We start from the raw sequence: 21,336 nt of genomic DNA, 5'->3' as shown, positions 1-21,336 counted from the left end.
GTTGCCATGCATTTTGCCCCAATATGTCAATTTCCATCACTCATCTGTGGATAATCTCCTTTGTAGTTTAGCATAGAACTGCTAAATTTCATAGGAGATGATAATTTTGAGATCAGCTATGGTTGGTCTTCTTGTTTTCTTCCTCACCCTGCTTCAGCCACACCAGCCTCCTTGCTAGAACATTTTCCCCAGGTACCCATTTGGCCCACACACTTAACCTCTTTCAAGTCTTGACTCAAATGTCATGTTCTTCATGAGGATTTCCCCCCTATGCCCCAGTGCCATCTGGCCTCTTCTCTATTTTTTTTTTTTTACTTCTAATAGTGTGTGTGTGTGTGTGTGTGAGAGAGAGAGAGAGAGAGAGAGAGAGAAAGGTATATATTTATAGTTGCTTATTCCCACTAGAGTGTAAGCTCCAGGAATGCAAGGATTCGTTCTAAGTATCCCCTATATTGATATATATATTCCTTTCTATATAGTCTATATCTAGAATTAACCCTGGCACATATATATAATATACCCTAGCATATAACAGATTGTATATAGTTTAATGAGTGTATCACTTATTTCAGATAACATACAGGCCTGGAGAGGTGAAAGGTGAAATGAATTATCCAAGGTCACACAGCTACCTGGAGGTAGAATTAGGAAGTTACTTCCAGTCTGTCACAAAGTTCAATGTCTTTTCTCTGCCTCCAGCTGCCTCCATTATTAGCCACAATCCATAGTGCTCTGCTCTCCTAGGGCAGCTCCTAGGACATAGCAAAGGGATGTTCCAAATCTGGCCCTCAGCAAGGATTAAAGAGTATAATGCCTTTAATGTCTTCATTGTCTGTTCTCTATAAAACTACTTCTCTTGCTATGTTTCAGCTATACTGATTTTCCTTCAGCTTTTCAAATCTACCTCAGGACCTTTGCACATACAGTTCTATAGAATGCTATTTGTCCAGCTTCTCCTTTGTCTCCTTTTTCATCCTTCAAGCTTCAACATCACTGTGCTTTCTTGAGAATTTGTCCCTTACTACCACATCAAATAAGTTTCAGTTTTTCTCTTCATAATATTTGTCACTATTTATTTGTGGTTATTTATTAAGCCATTCTCCTCCTGTAGGGCAAGGACCATTTCTACTTTGTGGACCTTTTCACAACTAGTGCCAACAGTGTCTGTAATGAATAAATCAATGAATACATCTATTATCAAATAAAATGCAAAGGATGTAGGGATTATTAGGTCTTCTTTCATATTAGCTATCATAGCCACTTTTTGAACACATAACATATAAAGAAGCAACTACCAGTGGGTAAAGCCCTACAAGCTAACCATAGGTTGTCTGAGGAGACTTTACAACATATACTATGGTTGTTTATGTTTTTTTGGGTCTGTTTCTAACTTGCCAAGTAGATCCAGGCAAATAGCTTGATATATCTTTAATAGAGTAGAAACCCAAGACCCAGAAAATACATGCTCTATTGTATATGTGTATATATAAACTTATGGGCCCCTACTTATAAATTAAGTTATATCAAGCTGTGATAACACTTACATTTATGTCCAATTCAAGCCTTTCGGGGGTATCTTGTCTAATGTCTGTCTTGTTAGACCCTATTTAATTGGAATTTGAAGCTATGTTAAAAGATCTCTGAATATATATTCATTGAGAACTTATCCAGTGTCTACCTCTGAGAAGAATATAGGAGAGCTCTAAGATAATAGCCCTGTTCTCAAGAAGCAGACTATTTAGTAGGATGAGCACACTTTATACACAAGATGCCACAAATAGGATTACACTCCATAATGGGTGCATTTAGCGGGGTTGACAGTAAGTACAATGGAATTCAGAGGGAGGAAAATGAATGTGTGCTGGAGTCTTAAGGGAAAGGTTTATGAATGAGGTGGCATTTAACTGGACTTTGAAGGATGGGGGAGTATAAATCAAAATATTATTGAGTGCCTACTGTGCATAAGATACTGTACTAAGTCCTAGGCAGATACAAAGAATTATAAGACAGGGTCTCTGCCCTTGGCAAGTTTTTGATCTAGTTGTAAAGACCAGACATAAATTAGTGAAAAGTTAAATAACATTATGAGAGATAAATAGTAGCTTAAGACAACAGCCCCACAGGAGATGTCAGAAGGCTTCGTGTGATTCATTACTCAAAGAATGATGTAGACATTCAAAGTTCTAGGAACTCAAAGAAGGTGGGCTAGGAAGACTTCTCAAAAGACATAGGACTCAGGTTTGTGTTGGAAGGTTGGGTGTGACTGGCCAAGATGATGGGGGATGAAGAAAAGCATTTTTGTGGAGGAAGAGTAGAGAATGAGATCAGCAAAATGCAGAGGCACAGAAGGAAAACCACATGTTAGAGGAAAACTGAATGAACTGGATTGGCTACAGCAGATAAAAAATTGTGACATGGAGTAGTAGTTAGAAGTAAAAGGGGGAGAAAGATGAACACCAGATCATGAAGGCAATGAAAATTATAATATTGTGTTTACATATCACCTTCCCTGCAATTAAGAGACGCTAAAGATTTTGCACAAGTGCATGGTGTTTTTGAATGATTTGTCTGGCAGTCTATGGCTTTGAAAAAAATAGCTCTTTAAGAGTCTGGTACAGAGATCTAAGCATGAGGCTAGAAGGACCGAGCAAGGCTAGTGGTTGCTATTCACTGTGGAAACTAGGTGGATATAAAAGAGAGAAACCGTGAAAGAAAAATCACAAGTTTTCATGGCTGAGTGAATATGGGGTTGAAGAGAGAGTTAGGTCAAATGTGGGTCTTGAATGTTTCATACCTGGAATTCAGAAGTATTTGGTAACACCCACCCACCTACAAACATGCACACTCATTTATTGAGGGTGTGCTATTTGCCAGATGCCGGGCTTAGATGTTGAAAATACAAAGCTGAATTAGACAGGACCCTGACTTCACACTTCTTACAGTTTAAAGTAAGATGACAATCTTACTATAGTCTATAGGCAATTTCAGAGTGCCCAATATCTTCCAGAAACACTAGAAGGCGATATTACAGAGAAATGTAGGAAAGAGGAGGAGGAACTTTAGATTTCAGTCATATGAAAAGGGATGTAGAGCTTTATTTTAGATCCATAGAACTCCAGGTAAGGGTGGGAAATGTCCAGAGGCAAATGTAAGTTTAGAGCTCAATGCAAAACCCAGAGAGGGAAATGTAGATCTGAAAGGGCTTTATTTAAAGTAGCTGTCTCTAAAAGGAAAAAATGTTGAGAGAGACGAGATGGCAGCCAGAGTCTAAACCTTGGACAAAAGTTACATTTAGAATGGACAATTTAGATATCAACTACAATGGGATAAGTATAATCAGAGAAGAGTTGACCAGTGCATATCACTCAAAGTAGAGAGGCTTTAACAACAGTGGGGGTTGCTCTGTAGAGGTCAAGATGGGATGATTAAGGAAAGGTTATGGAAGGTATAGGAACCCTCTGGTCCTATACTTTAGGATCAAAGACTGGATAACCACATCACGAATACCGCAGGAAAAAACCCCAAACTTGGTGGGAAATTGTCTTACATTAATGCTTTCAACTTGGTCTTTCAAAAGTGTAGTTACTAAAGACAGCAAAGTATATAAGTTTATAAATGATTTGCTTTTTTATACTAATAAATCAAAGCACATTAATTTATCCAAAGAACAATTGTATATTCACTGACTTGCATTTAGGTATGATTTCTTCAGTGGGAAAGAAAGGTGCCTTACCTGGGAATTGGGCATAACTCCCAGCCTATGGCATGCCTGCCAACATCAGGAGTTCATACAAATATCAATAGCATTGGTGTGTATAGTTGAAAAATGCCAAGTGGGTTCCCATGTAACTCCATATTTCCATCACACAGTGATTCAACAATTCAAGGCCATAGGTTGCGAGCTTCTGAAGGATGGGGAGCATGCTTTGCACGCATGCAAGATCTGATACGATGGTAGGCGCTTGATCATTCTGTATAAGAATGAACTGATGGAGGCCATCAAGAGTACAGTACAATTTCAGTGGAGCAGAAAGAATTTCTTAGTATTTGGCCAGGAAGATGATTAAGAGAAATTGGAAAATAGAAATAAAATAAAAGAGGGTAGCTTTTGCCATAGCTTCCTATCTGTGAATGGTCACTGCATTAGGACATACATCTGTGCTTTGATAAGAGTGACTTAGGTTGGATATAAGAAAGCCCTTCCTGGCAATAAAGGCTGATAGATACTAAACTGAGATTGTCAAAAATAATGTGAATTATAGATCTCTGAAAGTGCTTGAAAGATGAAAGCAATCTGTGTCTGAGGTTTTAACCCTCGTTCTTTCTCCTCAACGATACAGCAATCCTAGCCTCTATCTCAAATTTCTCTCCTTGAAACATGTATCAGAGTGAATTTTCTATTTATGAGAGTTTTGATACTAGCCACCTCTGGGCAACTCTTGGGGACCTAACTCAGTCTATTATGTCTCCTAGAAAATGAAAATGACTTAGTGCATCTGCGCTGAACACTAAGCTGTGAATGTCAGAGAGTCAAGTGCTACTAGCAATGAGCAGTGAGTGTAAGAGGAGATGTGTGTGTGTGTGTGTGTGTGTGTGTGTGTGCGCGCGCGCGCACTATGTGACTAGTTTAGCCTTTCCTTCATTCAGAGGGCTAATGTGTTTGCTCTCTCTTCCTCACAGGAAGACCCAGCATCACTGCTTATTGTGAACCGTAACTTTTATTTTTCATCCAAATATGCCAGGTCTGGAAATCATGGACACAAGTCCATTATACTTCACTTTCCCCAACTCTTACCTGCCCTACTATCTGTTTACCTTCATCCACTGATGTATCACTGTGCACTGTGGCCCAACATTTACTACAGGCATTGCTGGAACCTTTAACAGTGGTTGTCTTCACTTGACAAGTGGCACTGTGCTGAGAAAAGGGTCAGAGAAATTTGAACACAAATTTTTGCCCTCTACCACTTGGTCTCATTCTGGATGCTCTCTCTTCATTTCTTCTGTAAGCTTTCTGCTCGCTTTTCCATTCTGTTGTATCTCCCAAATCCATATTCAAAGATGCTTTGAACATAACCCAAATACTACCAGAGCTAATTGTGATTGCACATGGATTTTGTTATATGACATAGATTTTCTTCTAGCCTGAATATTTCAAATTGACCTATGAAAGGTAAAAGGAATTGGTATGTGATTATTTTCCCCAGCCTCCCCTCCTCTCTCTTTGGTTCCCGTTGAGGGGAATACTTTTTTTCTCGTCCCCAATTGTGACTACTTTTATTCCCTGTCCCTGTACCCTTATTTAAACCTAACATATTGATGAATTCTAATCCATGCTCAGTATTCATTAGCAGAAACTACAGCTCAGTTCAGTACAGGTGGGTATGAATTCATAGGATTCCCTAGAGGCTGGAGGCAGTGAGATGCAAAGACAGAAACGGGGAGGAAAAATGACATTAAGAACTGATTTGAATGCCCTGTGCACGTGGGGCATAGTTTTGTCAAGTGGGAGAAAGGGGGCATCTTGAGACATGATCCAGGAAAGTCTCCTAGCTTAGCAGGATTCAGTGGTGGTAGTATATGGCATGGATTCCAAGGAAGGTAGGGAATCATGATGGAAAGAATGTAAGCTTGCAGTCAAGCTGTCTGGTTCAACTCCTAGCTGCAGATCTTCCCAGCTGCTTGGTCTTGGGCACGACTCTTACTGATGTGAACAGTTTCCTTTAAAATGGGGATAGTAGTAGTTCCTATCTTACAAGGCTTGGGGAAGAAACTAGAGAAAGCTTATAAAAACATTCAACACAATGCCTAGAATATAGAAAGTAATCAATAAGTAGTAGCTATCATTATGTGTTGTCCCCTTTACTATTGTCTCCCTGTAATCAGCAATTTATGACTATTATTTCTTCAGCAATCTCTGTGACAAGTTCTTAGTTCATGGAAATAATATTTGAAACCAATCATTAGCCTTAGAAAAGGAGTAAAGACAAGGACAATTTGTCCCTTAGATAATTCTAATAATTCTGGATTGATAACAATTTATTATGTTTTCTACATTATCTACTGTTGATTCGTCTCAGTTATATCTTAGTTGTTACATGTATATAGATATGTGTGTGTGTGTCTATGTATGTATGCAACATACATAACAGGATGATGTGTGAAATGTTTCCTATCATGTCAGGATCTCTGCAGTTGGAAACTGGGTAGGTGGGTTTAGCTCACAGGTGTCAGAGCTGGAGGACCAAGGGGTGGAAGAGGTCAGGCCTGAGCTGGATCTTCTTTATCAGAAGGTTGTACTGTGGGTAGGCTCATAAGACACTCTGAAAGACTCACACCTGTGTCTGAGGAGAAATAGCACACAACTAGAAGCCCACTGCATGGAGAGCTTCAGTGGCCAATCTGTGTGAGTTAGAGAAATAGCCACAAGTGGTGGAGAAAGGACTATAGCAGTGATCAGCCATGTAAGGAACACTTGTTCTCCTCTCTCTCCTTCCTCCCCACTCCAGAATTATTGGAAGAGTCAGGATTTGCAGAGTTAAGGCATAGGAATATCTCAGTCAGGTCATAGCCTCAAGTCCTAGCCTGTGATGTGCTAAATTGTTCCCCCCAAATATGTGTTCCCTAACCCCCAATACTTCCAGATGTGATATTATTTGGAAGGAGGTCATTGTGGTAGGCTCTAAAAAGAAAAGGGGAAATTTGGGGGGATTCCTGGGTGGCTGGGGGATCCCTGGATGGCTCAGAGTTTCAGCGCCTGCCTTTGGCCCAGGGCATGATCCTGGAGTCCCGGGATCGAGTCCCATGTCGGGCTCCTGGCATGGAGCCTGCTTTTCCCTTTACCTGTGTCTCTGCCTCTCTCTCTCTCTCTCTCTCATCATGAATAAATAAGTAAAATCTTAAAAAAAAAAAAAAGAAGAAAAGGGGAAATTTGGACACAGGCATACACAGAAGGAGGGTGGTGTGAAAAGACAGAAGAGCACCATGTGAAGACTGGAGTGATCTACCTAAGCCCAGGAACATCTGGGGCCCCCAGCAGCTGAAAGATCCAAGAAGTCCTCCCCTAACACTCTCAGGCAAAGCATGCCCCTGACATCTTGAGTTTGGACTTGAGCCTCTAGAACTGTGAGACAATAACGTTTCTGTTATTCTAAGCCACCCAGGTTGGGGTACTTTGCTACAGCAGCCCTAGGAAACGAATATGTGGCTCAGTGAAGGGAGAAAAGGAGCCATGATTTAAGTCCATTGAAACTTGAAACTGGGCTGCATTTGAGAGCCAAAAATGACCAGAAATTTAAGGAACCTGCCTAAAATCTTATTAAGGATATGCTAAGTTATTAGGAAAAAGAGGTTCTACAGAGCAAGATGAAAGCAGTGACTGGAAAAAATACAATTATTTTATGTATACACCCCACTGAGTTCTGACTGCTCAATAAACCAGTTACACACAGATTCAAACATTCTCTGCCCACCAGATGCTTGGGAACTTTGCCAGGATTACTCTCAGGCTGCATGCTTGTTGCCATGACAATGTAGGTAAGAAACAATCTTATAACTTGTCCAGCTTCTAGACTAGAACCAGTGGTACTTCTAAATGCTCTAATCACTGATGTTTTGTGATTAAATCTGATGTTTAATGATGATCCCTTGGGACTGAATTCTGAGGAAGCTCCGAGGGTTATAATGGAACTCCCTCAATGTAAGAGCCATTTCATAGACAGCTATTTCCTCTAAGCAGAGGAAGGATTCCCTTTCACATCTTGCCTTTGTCTCTAGATTAGTACAAGGAAGCTCCACACCCAAGAGAATCTCCATCGTAGTTTAATTCCAGGTGGCCTCCATCAAGCTCTACCTGGGTAATGGGCTTTGTTCTCCATCCCCTGTACATCCCACTGAGCTGCCCCGTTACGTTTATGCATACTCCCAAGAGAATGTGGGCTGCAAGATGGGTTTCTGGGGCCACCAAGGATTTCTTCCCTGTTCCCTCCTGGAGACTGAAAGCAGGGAGGAAAGAGTTTTGGCAGGTTGGGAAGTCCGTTATGTTCATCCTGCTGGACCTCAGCAGGGGCTTATTGCTGTAATTAGCACTTCCTCTCTCTCAGGGAAGCAAGGGCAGCTCAGCCATGGCTTCCTCATTACGAACTTTTGTTTTCTTTGCCTTATGGGAGATGGAATTAATTAGTTATTTTCCAACTTCTTTGATAAACTAGATGGTTCTTGTTGGTATGCCTGGGCATGACAGCATTGGTGTTTTTGGAAATGGTGGCAGCCTTAGAAGAGGAGGCATTGAAGGATACAGTAAGGGATATAAGGATGGCTAGGAGGCAGATGGAGACATCGGTCTGGGCTCATCTGGGTGTTGTGGTTCCCAGAAAAGAGAGGGCATCATGAGGTGTGTGACCAGGCAAAAGGGAACTCTGCTAGTTATAAGTCTGCTGCCCTTTAACATTTATCTCCCAGCATCCCAGATACTCTTGGTGGGAAAGCAGATTTCTTCCTTTTAACACCTAGTCCTTGTCTCCATTGCAGTTGGGCCCTGGGTGTTGATCCTGGGACATTTATTTCTGCTCATCAGTTGCCTCCGCTGGGGATACAGGAAAGGAAAAATGGAATCTAGGATTAAAGAGGTCTATTTCCTTTCGGTAAAGCAAGCTATGGGGAGCAGGGGCATTGCTAGATGCTTATGTCTCTAGCATTTTAAGAAAATCCTTTATAAGTCAGACCCTGCTGACCAATTTCCCTTTTCTAAAATCCATGTTCCTTGGCTTCTGGGATTCCACACTTGTCTGGTTTAACTCTCCTCTCTTGGGCTGGTTCTTTTCCATTTCCTTCTCTGGTGCCTCTTCCTCTACATGTCCCTTAGATGCTGATGTTTCTCCAGACTTATTCTTAGCCTTCTGCCATTCTTTCTTTCTGAGTTATTTCAGTCATTTCATGACTGATGACTTTCAAATCTATGTTTCCACACTTTCAAAACTGTTTCCTGGGCTCCAGGCTCAGAAATCTTACTTCTTACTAGAGTTATCTTCATCTGTATGTTATTCAGACACATCAAATAGAAAACATCTGAAGTACTCTGTTCATTGCCACTCTTCAAACAGCTTCCTCTCTTCTACTGCCCCACAGTCTACTAGTTAGCAAAATCAGAAATGCAGAAGTCTTTCTTAACTCCATCCTCTGCCTCATTGCATATCTAACCAATCACCAAGTCCTAACAATGCCACTATCTAAAGAGATGTTGGCTTCAACCACTTCTCTCCTTCTCCATTGCCATAATCCAGATCACCACCAATTGTCCTTCAAGGATGGATGCAAGATGTGTGAATTCTCCAGGCAGGCTAGTTTTTTAGCCTACCTTCAAAACAACATTGTTTAAATGTAAACCCACTGTTTATTTATAGGGAAAGCACAGAGAAGGAAGATCCATGGAAGGAGAACTCAAATTACATACTATGGTAAGGTTGGCAAACTAAAGCTAATGGGCTGGCTACTAATTTTATAAATAAAATATTATTGGAACACTGTCATGCCCTTCATTTCTGTGTTGTTTCTAGCTATGTTTACAAATAATCTTTATAGAAAATATTTACTGACCTCTGTTTTATTGTTTTTTCAACAATCCAGCTCTGGCCCCACATTTGCAGACCTCCTTACAAAATAATTCAGAAATCATCTACTGTAAGTCTACCATTTCCCCTGGTAGCATTGGGATGGGGTGGTTGAGGCAGCAAGGTGTCCCCCACAACCAAAATGAATGTCTCCCACAATGATAGCACTTATCAAAACATTCTTTACACACGTTTCAGGACATCTGAAACTTATAATTGTGTCTATCTTGGTACATCTCCATTGATGTTTTAGAAACTTAATGAGGTATTCATCTCCCCTCATAGACTGACATCCCAGGCACTACCAAGCTGGCTCACTTTAACTTGGTTCTGATCTTATCAGAATGTTGTATTGACCTCCTATCTGGTCTTCCTGCCTCAAGTCCTGCTTCTCTTCAAATCATCCTCCACCATGTAGATAGAATTATCTTTTCTAAATGCATATTTGATGATGCTACTTACCTGACAAGCCACATTGCAGGATTTAGAGACTTTACGATATGTTCAGCACTCTGCAAAATTGTTTACCAGCCTTTTCAAATCTGGGCTAAACTCTCCAATTGCTTCTCAAGAATTTATTTTCTAGATCCAGCCTTGTTTTTGGCTTTATATCCTGTCCCTCACTCTCTCTTTTTATACTCCAGTCATATTTCTCCTCTTTCGATTTCTAGATGTGCCAAGCTTTTCTATTCTGGGTCTTCACTAATTATCTTTCTCTGTGAAGAACACTTTTCCTTCCCCCTTGTTCCAACCTGGCTAACTTCAACTCCACCTTCAAGTATCAGTATAAACTTCAGTTTCTCAGCTAGGCTTTATCTGTTCCCAACATAAGATTAATCACACCCAATCTCCCTGTACTTCCCTTATCATCACATTAATCATTCTTATGTTACCACTTGTTCAATTATCTGTAAGTTTCATAAAGACAGAGATCATGACTAGCTCATATCCCTTAAGCCTAAGTAGCAATTAGTAAGCAGTCAAATATTTATTGAGTAAATAAATAGTTGAATGAATGTATGAGTACATGAAAGAATGTATGAGTGCATGAAAGAAAGCTTTCCTATACTCCTCCTTATCCCCTAGTTTCTCATCTAACTGGTAAGTAAATCCGGGGCATTCTAATTTTCCCATCTCTCATATGCTTCCTTTTCTATCTAATTCCTGGACTATGACGATAATCTCCTGTTTGCCTGCAGTATGGTGTCTTAATCTCCACAGAGACATCTGAAATAAACACCTATGTCTTTTTCTTTCTGGCCCACAGTATAAACTCAAAATCTTCTTGCTTGTTTGATCAATTTCTGCAGCCCCATTTCTTGCCCATCCTTCCCCATGACCTCTGCCCTAGCAACACTGAATTCCTTGGAGTTCTTCAGAATATGCTAGGATATATCATGCCTTCCAGCTTTTCCTTAGCTTCCCTCTATATTTAGCACATACTACCCCATTTTGTGCACCTGGAAAAAGCTTGTGTACTTTTCAAGACTTAGTTCAAGGATACATCTCTGCAGCTCATCTGAACTCTCCTTTCTCTGTGTCCCAGATGAATAAATGTCTATCACAGCACCAATACTACTTTTTTGTATGCATTTGTTTGTCCTGGCCTTTCCCACTCTTGGGGATAGAGGTCATATCTGAATCATGTTTATATTCCCAGCAACTAGCCCAAGGTTGGCACTTTTTTTTTTTTTTTTTGCTAAAAAAGTGGGATGAATGAATATGATGTCTAACATTTCTGCTAGCTACAATATTCCATGCATTGAAGAACTGGTCCAAGATTTTCAGCACATTGAACCAGTATCCTGGGAGAACTTTCTAAAATCACTATGAACTCCTTTTCCCTGTTTTGAAAGCCTGCGCAGCCTAAGTTTGAGCTCATCATGGCATATATTGCTATTGTGAACACCACAATCTATTTGATGGGGCCTCCCTTTCTGTTGACTCTTGCTAGAGCCTTGCTTGAAAGGTATAGTCTAGAGCCCATTTCTACCTTTTAACGATACATATCTTTTTTTTTTCCCTCCCAACCTCCTAGAAAGAGGAAGCTAAGTGGTGGAGGGTTCCAAAAGGAGCCAAGTTTGGTGAAGAAGGAGATTTCCATGTGTTGGCATCACATCAGATCAGCTGTAGCAAAGATGCAGGGTGCAATGCAATGGTGGGATGGAAGGGGATGGAAAATAACAAGGGTCATGAGGGAAATTCTAGAGAGACTCACCAGGCTGTAGAACTGGCCTTGCCAGTAGTCAAATTATGCCATAAACGTTGGTCCAGTCTAAGATGCTAAAATCACATTCTGAGAAGCTCAGTGTACAAGGAGAGGGAGCAGTGGGAGTTCTCAGGGCACAGCAATCCAGGATCTTGGGAGCAGAGCTCTTCTTCCCTGCTTCTACAAAACAAAGCACTGTGACTGAAATATGATGTGAAAGTTTATCCAGCCACCCCTCCTATTTGGAGGAAAAGATCAGAGCTCCAATCCCAGTGGGACCCTAGAGGGCAAACTAGGAATTGGGCCCGGAAGGGGTGGGGGGGGGAATTGTCTTCCTAGAAGCATAGCAGTTGATATGGGCATCTGAGCACTCACTAAAGGAACATGGGGGGCTAGAGACTAAACCTAGACTCCACTTACTGGTAGAGACAGCACTCAGATATTACAATCTTTGTTACTCAATGGTTAAGGATGGGGTAGGTCAGCCCAAAGCTTGGAGTTCTTTAGAATATTTGTGAACAGGGGCACCTGGGTGCCTCAGTGGTTGAGTGTCTGCCTTTGGCTCAGGTGGTGATCCTGGGGTCCTGGGATTGAGTCTCACATCGGGTTCCCCACGGGGAGCCTGCTTCTCCCTCTGCCTATGTCTCTGACTCTCTCCCTGCGTCTCTCATGAATAAATAAATGAAATATTTTTTAAAAGAATATTTATAAACAGAATTTTAACTTTCAAAGTTTTAAAAACTTATGGCCATAGGCACACAATCACAAACAATGAAATGTAAATTTACATTCAGGGATCCAATAGTCATTAGGGTCCATCAAGCTAGAATTAAGTAGCTTTAAAATATTTTAAAATAAAATAATCCATCCTGGTGAAGTATGGTTAGACACCTAGACCTTCTAATGTACTACAGATTTTGCTTTGATCCAACCCTTATGGAAAAAAAATTGAAAATTCATGTTAAGCCCCTTAAAAAATATATTAGTGCTAACTCAGCTCTCATTTCTGTCTTTCTCCTCTTCTTAATACTGTCCAGGTTTTTATTTGGTTATTGATTTTTCTCCAAGGGACCATATGTCTAAGGGAAATTGACTACCTTCCTACCATCATGGATAGGCTCCGATTGACTCAAGTCAAGCCAATAAAAGAATCTGAACCCCTGGTCCACAGTCATTGATTAGGACCTATATTCCAATCAGGATGAGTGTCAAAACTCTTATTGAGATGCAGGGACAGAAAGGTACTCTCCCATGAGGTGTAAGTGAGAACACCTGTAGCCTTTACTGTGGCTGGTACCATCCTACAACCATGGGGAAAGTCAGTCAAGATAGAGTTGCCTTTGTGGTTGACAGATGACAGAGAGAGAGAGAGAATGGATCCCTGACTACATCACTGAATCTCCGGATCAGTCAACCTGAAAGCTGGTCTGCTTCTGGAATTCTAATATACATGTGACAACAAAATTGCTTTATTTTTAAGCCAGTTTGACTTTTGTTTTCTGCTATTTGCCACTGAAAGCCTGCTAACTTTGACCCAGTAATTTCACTTCTAGGAATCTATTCTAATGAAATAATCATAAATTCATAGAAAATACTTATACACCATTATTTATAAGAGAGAAAAATACGAAACAGCATGCATAAATGTCCCCAAATGGGTGAAGGTTAAATAAATTATATTGTACTTATAGGAAGGAATTTTATGAAACTATTACAAATCATGTTTCTGAAGCATATTTAATGACCCTGGAAAATGCTCACAGTATAAAGTATAAAAAGTAGGATGTAAAATTGGATTCAAATAATGCAATCCCATTATCTTATTTACATATAGAGAGATTAAAACCAAAATATTGACCATTGTTTATGGGTAATTTTTATTACCCTCTTTATGGGTTCTGAACATTTAATATTTTGAAATGTGCACACATAACTTTTATAATCAGAAAAAAACTAATAAATATTACCAATATTTTTATAGTTTTGACTTTACCAGAGACCCCAAAGGGTATTAACATATGCTAATTTTTTATTTTGCTGAGGCGTATATTCGAATCATGCCCTGGGAGACTAGTGTCCGGGAATGCATTTCTAAACTCTGCTACCCTTCCAAAGGCCAGACCTTTTATGGAGTTCAGGCCTGGAGCTCAGTATTTTGCAGAGGAGAAATCAAAATGCTCTGGGAAATGACTCACCCACAGCCAGACTGTGATACAGTCACAAAGAAACAGTTTGGAGTTAGGGCCATCTGCCTCTTCAATCAGGGGCTTAATCCTCAAGGTAGCTTATTACCACTTAGAACTATTTTCCCCCAGACTGGTGTTGGGGCACCATCCTACACCTAGATGGCCCTACTACCATTGTCCTTCCAGTACAATCCCAGCAGGACAAGTCCTAGTACCTAAAGTCTGGGAACAGCCACCCCTATTTCTCCATTCTCATCCAGAAATGGTCATATGAACAGGTAATATTTCCTCCTTAAAAGATTCAGATCCTAGGGCTTGTGTGCGAGAAGCAGGATCCCCTCTTCCCCTCCCCTCCCCTCTCTTCCCTTACCTTCCCCTCCCCTTTCTCCTATCTCTTCCCCTGCTTTTCTTCCTAGTTCTTTTTTGAGTATCTTTAATGACTCAGGTTTTCAGGGCATCTGGGTGTCTCAGCGGTTGAGCATCTGTCTTTGGCTCAGGGTATAATCCTGGGTCCTGGGATTGAGTCCCACATTGGAGTTCCCACAAGAAGCCTGCTCCTTCCTTTGCCTATGTCTCTGCCTCTCTCTCTGTTCTCTCATGAACAAATAAATAAAATTAAAAAAAAAACCCACTTAGGTTTTCACAAGCATACCATTGCAGAGTAAGATGTCCACCTTTTCCATTATTCCCAATGACACAAGCATCTGACTGACCAAGTCCTTTCTCCCTGATGGACTCCTGGCTTTGGCACTGGCTCATCTTCTTAGTAATCATCCCCTCATTGGAGCATAGGCATTTGGAGCCTCTTTTCTAGTTTTGACTTCTCCTAGATAAGGAGCTTTTTCCATGAGAAAAAAGGCTGAGGCTACCTTCAGCTAAAACCCATTGTGAGATTAGGTTGATTATGCTGTTTCATGCTGGTCTTCTCAAAGCCAACACCTCTATGCCTCCACAGTTTCTTTCTCTTTCAGGACTATCATGTGCAAATTATCACCCTGTTTATTCTCTAGCTTGGTCATAACCAGTTGTGCCAAGAGGTCACCTCACCTCACCTCCCTTGTTTACCCTAGATTCTCAGTGTTAGTAGTATTCCTTAATGAGGAGACACATTTTATTTTATTTTATTTTTTATTTTATTTTATTTTTTATTGGTGTTCAATTTGCCAACATATAGAATAACACCCAGTGCTCATCCCATCAAGTGCCCCCCTCAGTGCCCGTAACCCCTCACCCCCACCCCCCGCCCACCTCCTTTTCTACCACTCCTTGTTCATTTCCCAGAGGAGACACATTTTAGCCAGGAGCAAGATAATGAGCCATTCATCTTACATGCTCAGAGGGCTTCTTCATTCCTGAGATGAGCCTCTTCCAGGAGGGAAATGAGTCCTGGAGGAATAGGAATCCAGAGCACAACACTGTGGGGACCTGCATCAAGGATGGCACTAGACAGAGCAGGAGCCAGCCTCCCTGAGAGCCAGTGCCAGGTCTTGCTCACTTTGCTTTTTAACGTGGTACCAATCACAGAGCTGGATGCACAGAAGTTAGCCTAATTCAGCCTCCATCCAACACTCCTTTTAAGAAGAGGTAGTTTGTAGATTAAACAAACTCCTATGTGTGCATTTATGAGTCGTATCTTTGAGAAGCTGCCTTAGAAAAGTGAACCCTGACTGCGCTATGGACATTGTTAGCATATCTATGACCTCAGCTAAAGTAAATGGCAATGCTTTTTATCTTTGGGCCCTTCCTGTCCTTCAATCTCTCCCTATAAAATCAGGCACAATCACACACACTGCCTTTCCTCTGTGTGTAAGGATGTGGACTTGCATTCTGCAGTGATGTGGACCACAGATCGGAGTTTACAGCTAGCCGTATTCCACTACCTGGCTCAGAGTTCCCGTGATCATGTGTGCCATGTGACTCATCACACTTCTTACAGTTATCTAACTGCTGCACTCCCTGCTCACTGCCCCCACTCCCGCCAGACCTGCTGACAGTGCTGGGCCCATTTCTATTGTGAATGGGTCATTGCACCATTGATGCCCAGCTTCTCCAGATCTCAAAGACTAAAGAGAACTTCTGAGACTTTGAAACCTCCCACTCCCAAAGATTCAACTCACAATTTATTGAGTGCCTTTTATATGCTAGGCTCAGTGCAAGATGTTTTCATTTATCTCATCTTGCAGATTGTTCAGTAGCTATTATTATTATTCCATTCTATAGATGAACAAACTGATGACTTGAAAAGTTAATGGACTTGCTCAAAAATCACCTGGCTAATGGTAGAATGTGATTCAAATGAAGACTGGCTTGACCCCAGAATAGTACTCTTCTCAGGGCGTGCTGTGGGTCTATAGTCCTATTAAAGAAAATGATCTCATATTTGAACTTTTTCTACATGAGAAGATTTTATGCCTCATATTCCAGGAGATAGAGGAGTTCCAAGAATGTGTGGATGAGAAGAGAAGTGGTGGTGATGGTGGGGGCTGGGGACACACATTTGAATCTCATTCCTATTCTGTTTCTCCCTTTCCTCCTGCATTCTGTCTCATTTTCAAAGGGGGAAAAGGAGTCAGTGTTGTGTAGTGATTAAGAGCAAAGTCTTTGGATTCAGGTTGATGGATTTGAATCCTGGCTTTATCACTATGTGACTTTGGAAAGATACTTATCCTGAGTCTCAGTTTTCTCATCGGTAAAATACGTATAATAATGAGATCTTTTTCATAAGTTTGTGATAATAAAATACAATAGTACATGTACAGAAATTACTTGCTGCATAAAAAATGCACAAGTTGGCCATTTGTATTACTAATAACTAGTAGCTAGAATGAGTATGCAAATTGGTACAATTACTTTGGAGAACAATTTGGTGATGAGTAGAGAAGTTGAAGATGTACATCTCCTATGACCCAGCAACTGTTCTCCTAGGCATATATTCACATACATATATAGCAATGCGCATAGCAGCAGCATCCATAATGACAAAGATTTGAAAATAATCTATGCGTTTGTTAGTGGAAGAATGAATGAATCATGATATAGTCAAACAATGAAATACTATACATCAGTGAAAATAAATGAACTAACGTTATGCAAATCAATATGGATACATTTCGTGAATGTAATGCTGAGGGAAAACTAAAACAAAAAGTTGTAGAAGAATATGTTGAGTTTAAAAAATGCAAAAGAGAGGGGAGGAGCAAGATGGCGGAAGAGTAGGGTCTCCAAATCACCTGTCTCCACCAAATTACCTAGAAAACCTTCAAATTATCCTGAAAATCTATCAATTCGGCCTGAGATTTAAAGAGAGAACAGCTGGAATGCTACTGTGAGAGGAGTTCGCGCATCTATCAAGGTAGGAAGACGGGGAAAAAGAAATAAAGAAACAAAAGGCCTCCAAGGGGGAGGGGCCCCGCGAGGAGCCGGGCTGAGGCCGGGGCGAGTGTCCCCAGGACAGGAGAGCCCCGTCCCGGAGACGCAGGAGCTGCACCGACCTTCCCCCTTCCCGGGCGGAAAGGGGCTCGTGGGGAGCTGGAGCAGGACCCAGGAGGGCGGGGATGCCCTCGGGTTCCCTGGGACAGTAACAGACACCTGCGCCCCGGGAGAGTGCGCCAAGCTCCCTAAGGGCTGCAGCGCGCACGGGGGACCCGGAGCAGCTGGAGGGGCTCGGGGGCGGCTCCGCGGAGGGGGCTGTGGGGCGGGAGCAGCTGGGGGGCTCGGGGGCGGCTCCGCGGAGGGGGCTGCAGGGTGGGAGCAGCTCGGGGGGCTCGGGGGCGGCTCCGCGGAGGGGGTTCGGGGCGGGAGCAGCTCGGGGGGCTCGGGGGCGGCTCCGCGGAGGGGGTTCGGGGCGGGAGCAGCTCGGGGGGGCTCGGGGGCGGCTCCGCGGAGGGGGCTGCGCGGCCCCGGGAGCAGCTCGGAGGGGCTCGGGCAGAGGAAGAGGCTCCGTGCGGAGGGGGCTGCGCGGTTCCAGGAGCAGCTCGGAGGGGTCGGGCGGCAGCTCCGCGGAGGGGGTTGCGCGGCCCGGGAGCGCGAATCCACCAGCGCAGGCTCCGGAGCACAGGGCGCCGGGACACAGCTCAGGATCCGGCCTCCCCCGGGACAGGCAGAGGCCGGGAGGGCCCAGGACAGCAAGGACGCTCCTGCCCCGAGCTGAGCAGATCAGCGGCCCCGCCCCGGAGCCTCCAGGCCCTGCAGACGGAGAGCTCTGGAGCTACTGCAGGAGCTGACTCCATGGTTCCAGAGCTGGCCCCGCCACTGGGGCTGTTGCTCCTGGGGCCGCACCGGGTAAACAACCCCCACTGAGCCCTGCACCAGGCAGGGGCACAGCAGCTCCCCCAAGTGCTCACAACTGAGAATCAGCACAACAGGCCCCTCCCCCAGAAGACCAGCTAGACGGACAACTTCCAGGAGAAGCCAAGGGACTTAAAGTACACAGAATCAGAAGATACTCCCCGGTGGTTCTTTTTTTTTTTTTTTGCTTTTTGATTTGTTTCCTTCCCCCACCCCCTTTTTTTTCTCCTTTCTATTTCTTTCTCTTTTTCTTTTTTTTTTTCGTTTTTTTTTCTCTTTCTCTTTTCTTTCCTTCTTTCTCTCCTCTCTTTTTCTCTTTTTCCCAATACAACTTGCTTTTGGCCACTCTGCACTGAGCAAAATGACTAGAAGGAAAACCTCACCTCAAAAGAAAGAATCAGAAACAGTCCTCTCTCCCACAGAGTTACAAAATCTGGATTACAATTCAATGTCAGAAAGCCAATTCAGAAGCACTATTATACAGCTACTGGTGGCTCTAGAAAAAAGTATAAAGGACTCAAGAGACTTCATGACTGCAGAATTTAGAGCTAATCAGGCAGAAATTAAAAATCAATTGAATGAGATGCAATCCAAACTAGAAGTCCTAACGACGAGGGTTAACGAGGTGGAAGAACGAGTGAGTGACATAGAAGACAAGTTGATAGCAAAGAGGGAAACTGAGGAAAAAGACAAACAATTAAAAGACCATGAAGACAGATTAAGGGAAACAAACGACAGCCTGAGGAAGAAAAACCTACGTTTAATTGGGGTTCCCGAGGGCGCCGAAAGGGACAGAGGGCCAGAATATGTATTTGAACAAATTCTAGCTGAAAACTTTCCTAATCTGGGAAGGGAAACAGGCATTCAGATCCAGGAAATAGAGAGATCCCCCCCTAAAATCAATAAAAACCGTTCAACACCTCGACATTTAATAGTGAAGCTTGCAAATTCCAAAGATAAGGAGAAGATCCTTAAAGCAGCAAGAGACAAGAAATCCCTGACTTTTATGGGGAGGAGTATTAGGGTAACAGCAGACCTCTCCACAGAGACCTGGCAGGCCAGAAAGGGCTGGCAGGATATATTCAGGGTCCTAAATGAGAAGAACATGCAACCAAGAATACTTTATCCAGCAAGGCTCTCATTCAAAATGGAAGGAGAGATAAAGAGCTTCCAAGACAGGCAGCAACTAAAAGAATATGTGACCTCCAAACCAGCTCTGCAAGAAATTTTAAGGGGGACTCTTAAAATTCCCCTTTAAGAAGAAGTTCAGTGGAACATTCCACAAAAACAAGGACTGAATAGATATCATGATGACACTAAACTCATATCTCTCAATAGTAACTCTGAATGTGAACGGGCTTAATGACCCCATCAAAAGGCGCAGGGTTTCAGACTGGATAAAAAAGCAGGACCCATCTATTTGCTGTCTACGAGAGACTCATTTTAGACAGAAGGACACCTACAGCCTGAAAATAAAAGGTTGGAGAACCATTTACCATTCGAATGGTCCTCAAAAGAAAGCAGGGGTAGCCATCCTTATATCAGATAAACTAAAATTTACCCCAAAGACTGTAGTGAGAGATGAAGAGGGACACTATATCATACTTAAAGGATCTATTCAACAAGAGGACTTAACAATCCTCAATATATATGCCCCGAATGTGGGAGCTGCCAAATATATAAATCAATTATTAACCAAAGTGAAGAAATACTTAGATAATAATACACTTATACTTGGTGACTTCAATCTAGCTCTTTCTATACTTGATAGGTCTTCTAAGCACAACATCTCCAAAGAAACGAGAGCTTTAAATGATACACTGGACCAGATGGATTTCACAGATATCTACAGAACTTTACATCCAAACTCAACTGAATACACATTCTTCTCAAGCGCACATGGAACTTTCTCCAGAATAGACCACATACTGGGTCACAAATCGGGTGTGAACCGATACCAAAAGATTGGGATCGTCCCCTGCATATTCTCAGACCATAATGCCTTGAAATTAGAACTAAATCACAACAAGAAGTTTGGAAGGACCTCAAACACGTGGAGGTTAAAGACCATCCTGCTAAAAGATAAAAGGGTCAACCAGGAAATTAAGGAAGAATTAAAAAGATTCATGGAAACTAATGAGAATGAAGATACAACCGTTCAAAATCTTTGGGATGCAGCAAAAGCAGTCCTAAGGGGGAAATACATCGCAATACAAGCATCCATTCAAAAACTGGAAAGAACTCAAATACAAAAGCTAACCTTACACCTAAAGGAGCTAGAGAAAAAACAGCAAATAGATCCTACACCCAAGAGAAGAAGGGAGTTAATAAAGATTCGAGCAGAACTCAACGAAATCGAAACCAGAAGAACTGTGGAACAGATCAACAGAACCAGGAGTTGGTTCTTTGAAAGAATTAATAAGATAGATAAACCATTAGCCAGCCTTATTAAAAAGAAGAGAGAGAAGACTCAAATTAATAAAATCATGAATGAGAAAGGAGAGATCACTACCAACACCAAGTAAATACAAACGATTTTAAAAACATATTATGAACAGCTATACGCCAATAAATTAGGCAATCTAGAAGAAATGGACGCATTCCTGGAAAGCCACAAACTACCAAAACTGGAACAGGAAGAAATAGAAAACCTGAACAGGCCAATAACCAGGGAGGAAATTGAAGCAGTCATCAAAAACCTCCCAAGACACAAGAGTCCAGGGCCAGATGGCTTCCCAGGGGAATTTTATCAAACGTTTAAAGAAGAAACCATACCTATTCTCCTAAAGCTGTTTGGAAAGATAGAAAGAGATGGAGTACTTCCAAATTCGTTCTATGAGGCCAGCATCACCTTAATTCCAAAACCAGACAAAGACCCCACCAGAAAGGAGAATTACAGACCAATATCCCTGATGAACATGGATGCAAAAATTCTCAACAAGATACTGGCCAATAGGATCCAACAGTACATTAAGAAAATTATTCACCATGACCAAGTAGGATTTATCCCTGGGACACAAGGCTGGTTCAACACCCGTAAAACAAT

At 42.1% G+C, this 21,336-nt stretch overlaps 1 long non-coding RNA gene across 1 annotated transcript in view; it reads right to left on the bottom strand.

Annotated features, from left to right (window-relative positions):
- The window catches only part of LOC144297659 (uncharacterized), a 50,532-nt gene that overhangs the window by 24,020 nt on the left and 5,176 nt on the right, over positions 1-21,336 (bottom strand). Inside the window, exon 2 of the long non-coding RNA XR_013364610.1 lies at positions 11,827-11,997. This is a non-coding gene — a long non-coding RNA (uncharacterized LOC144297659). The remainder of the gene's footprint in view (positions 1-11,826; positions 11,998-21,336) is intronic.

The sequence above is a fragment of the Canis aureus genome, chromosome 25, assembly GCF_053574225.1.
Source record: "Canis aureus isolate CA01 chromosome 25, VMU_Caureus_v.1.0, whole genome shotgun sequence".
NCBI lineage: Eukaryota > Metazoa > Chordata > Mammalia > Carnivora > Canidae > Canis > Canis aureus.
Note: the sequence above shows the minus strand (reverse complement) of the source record. Positions and strands in the feature narration are given on the sequence as shown.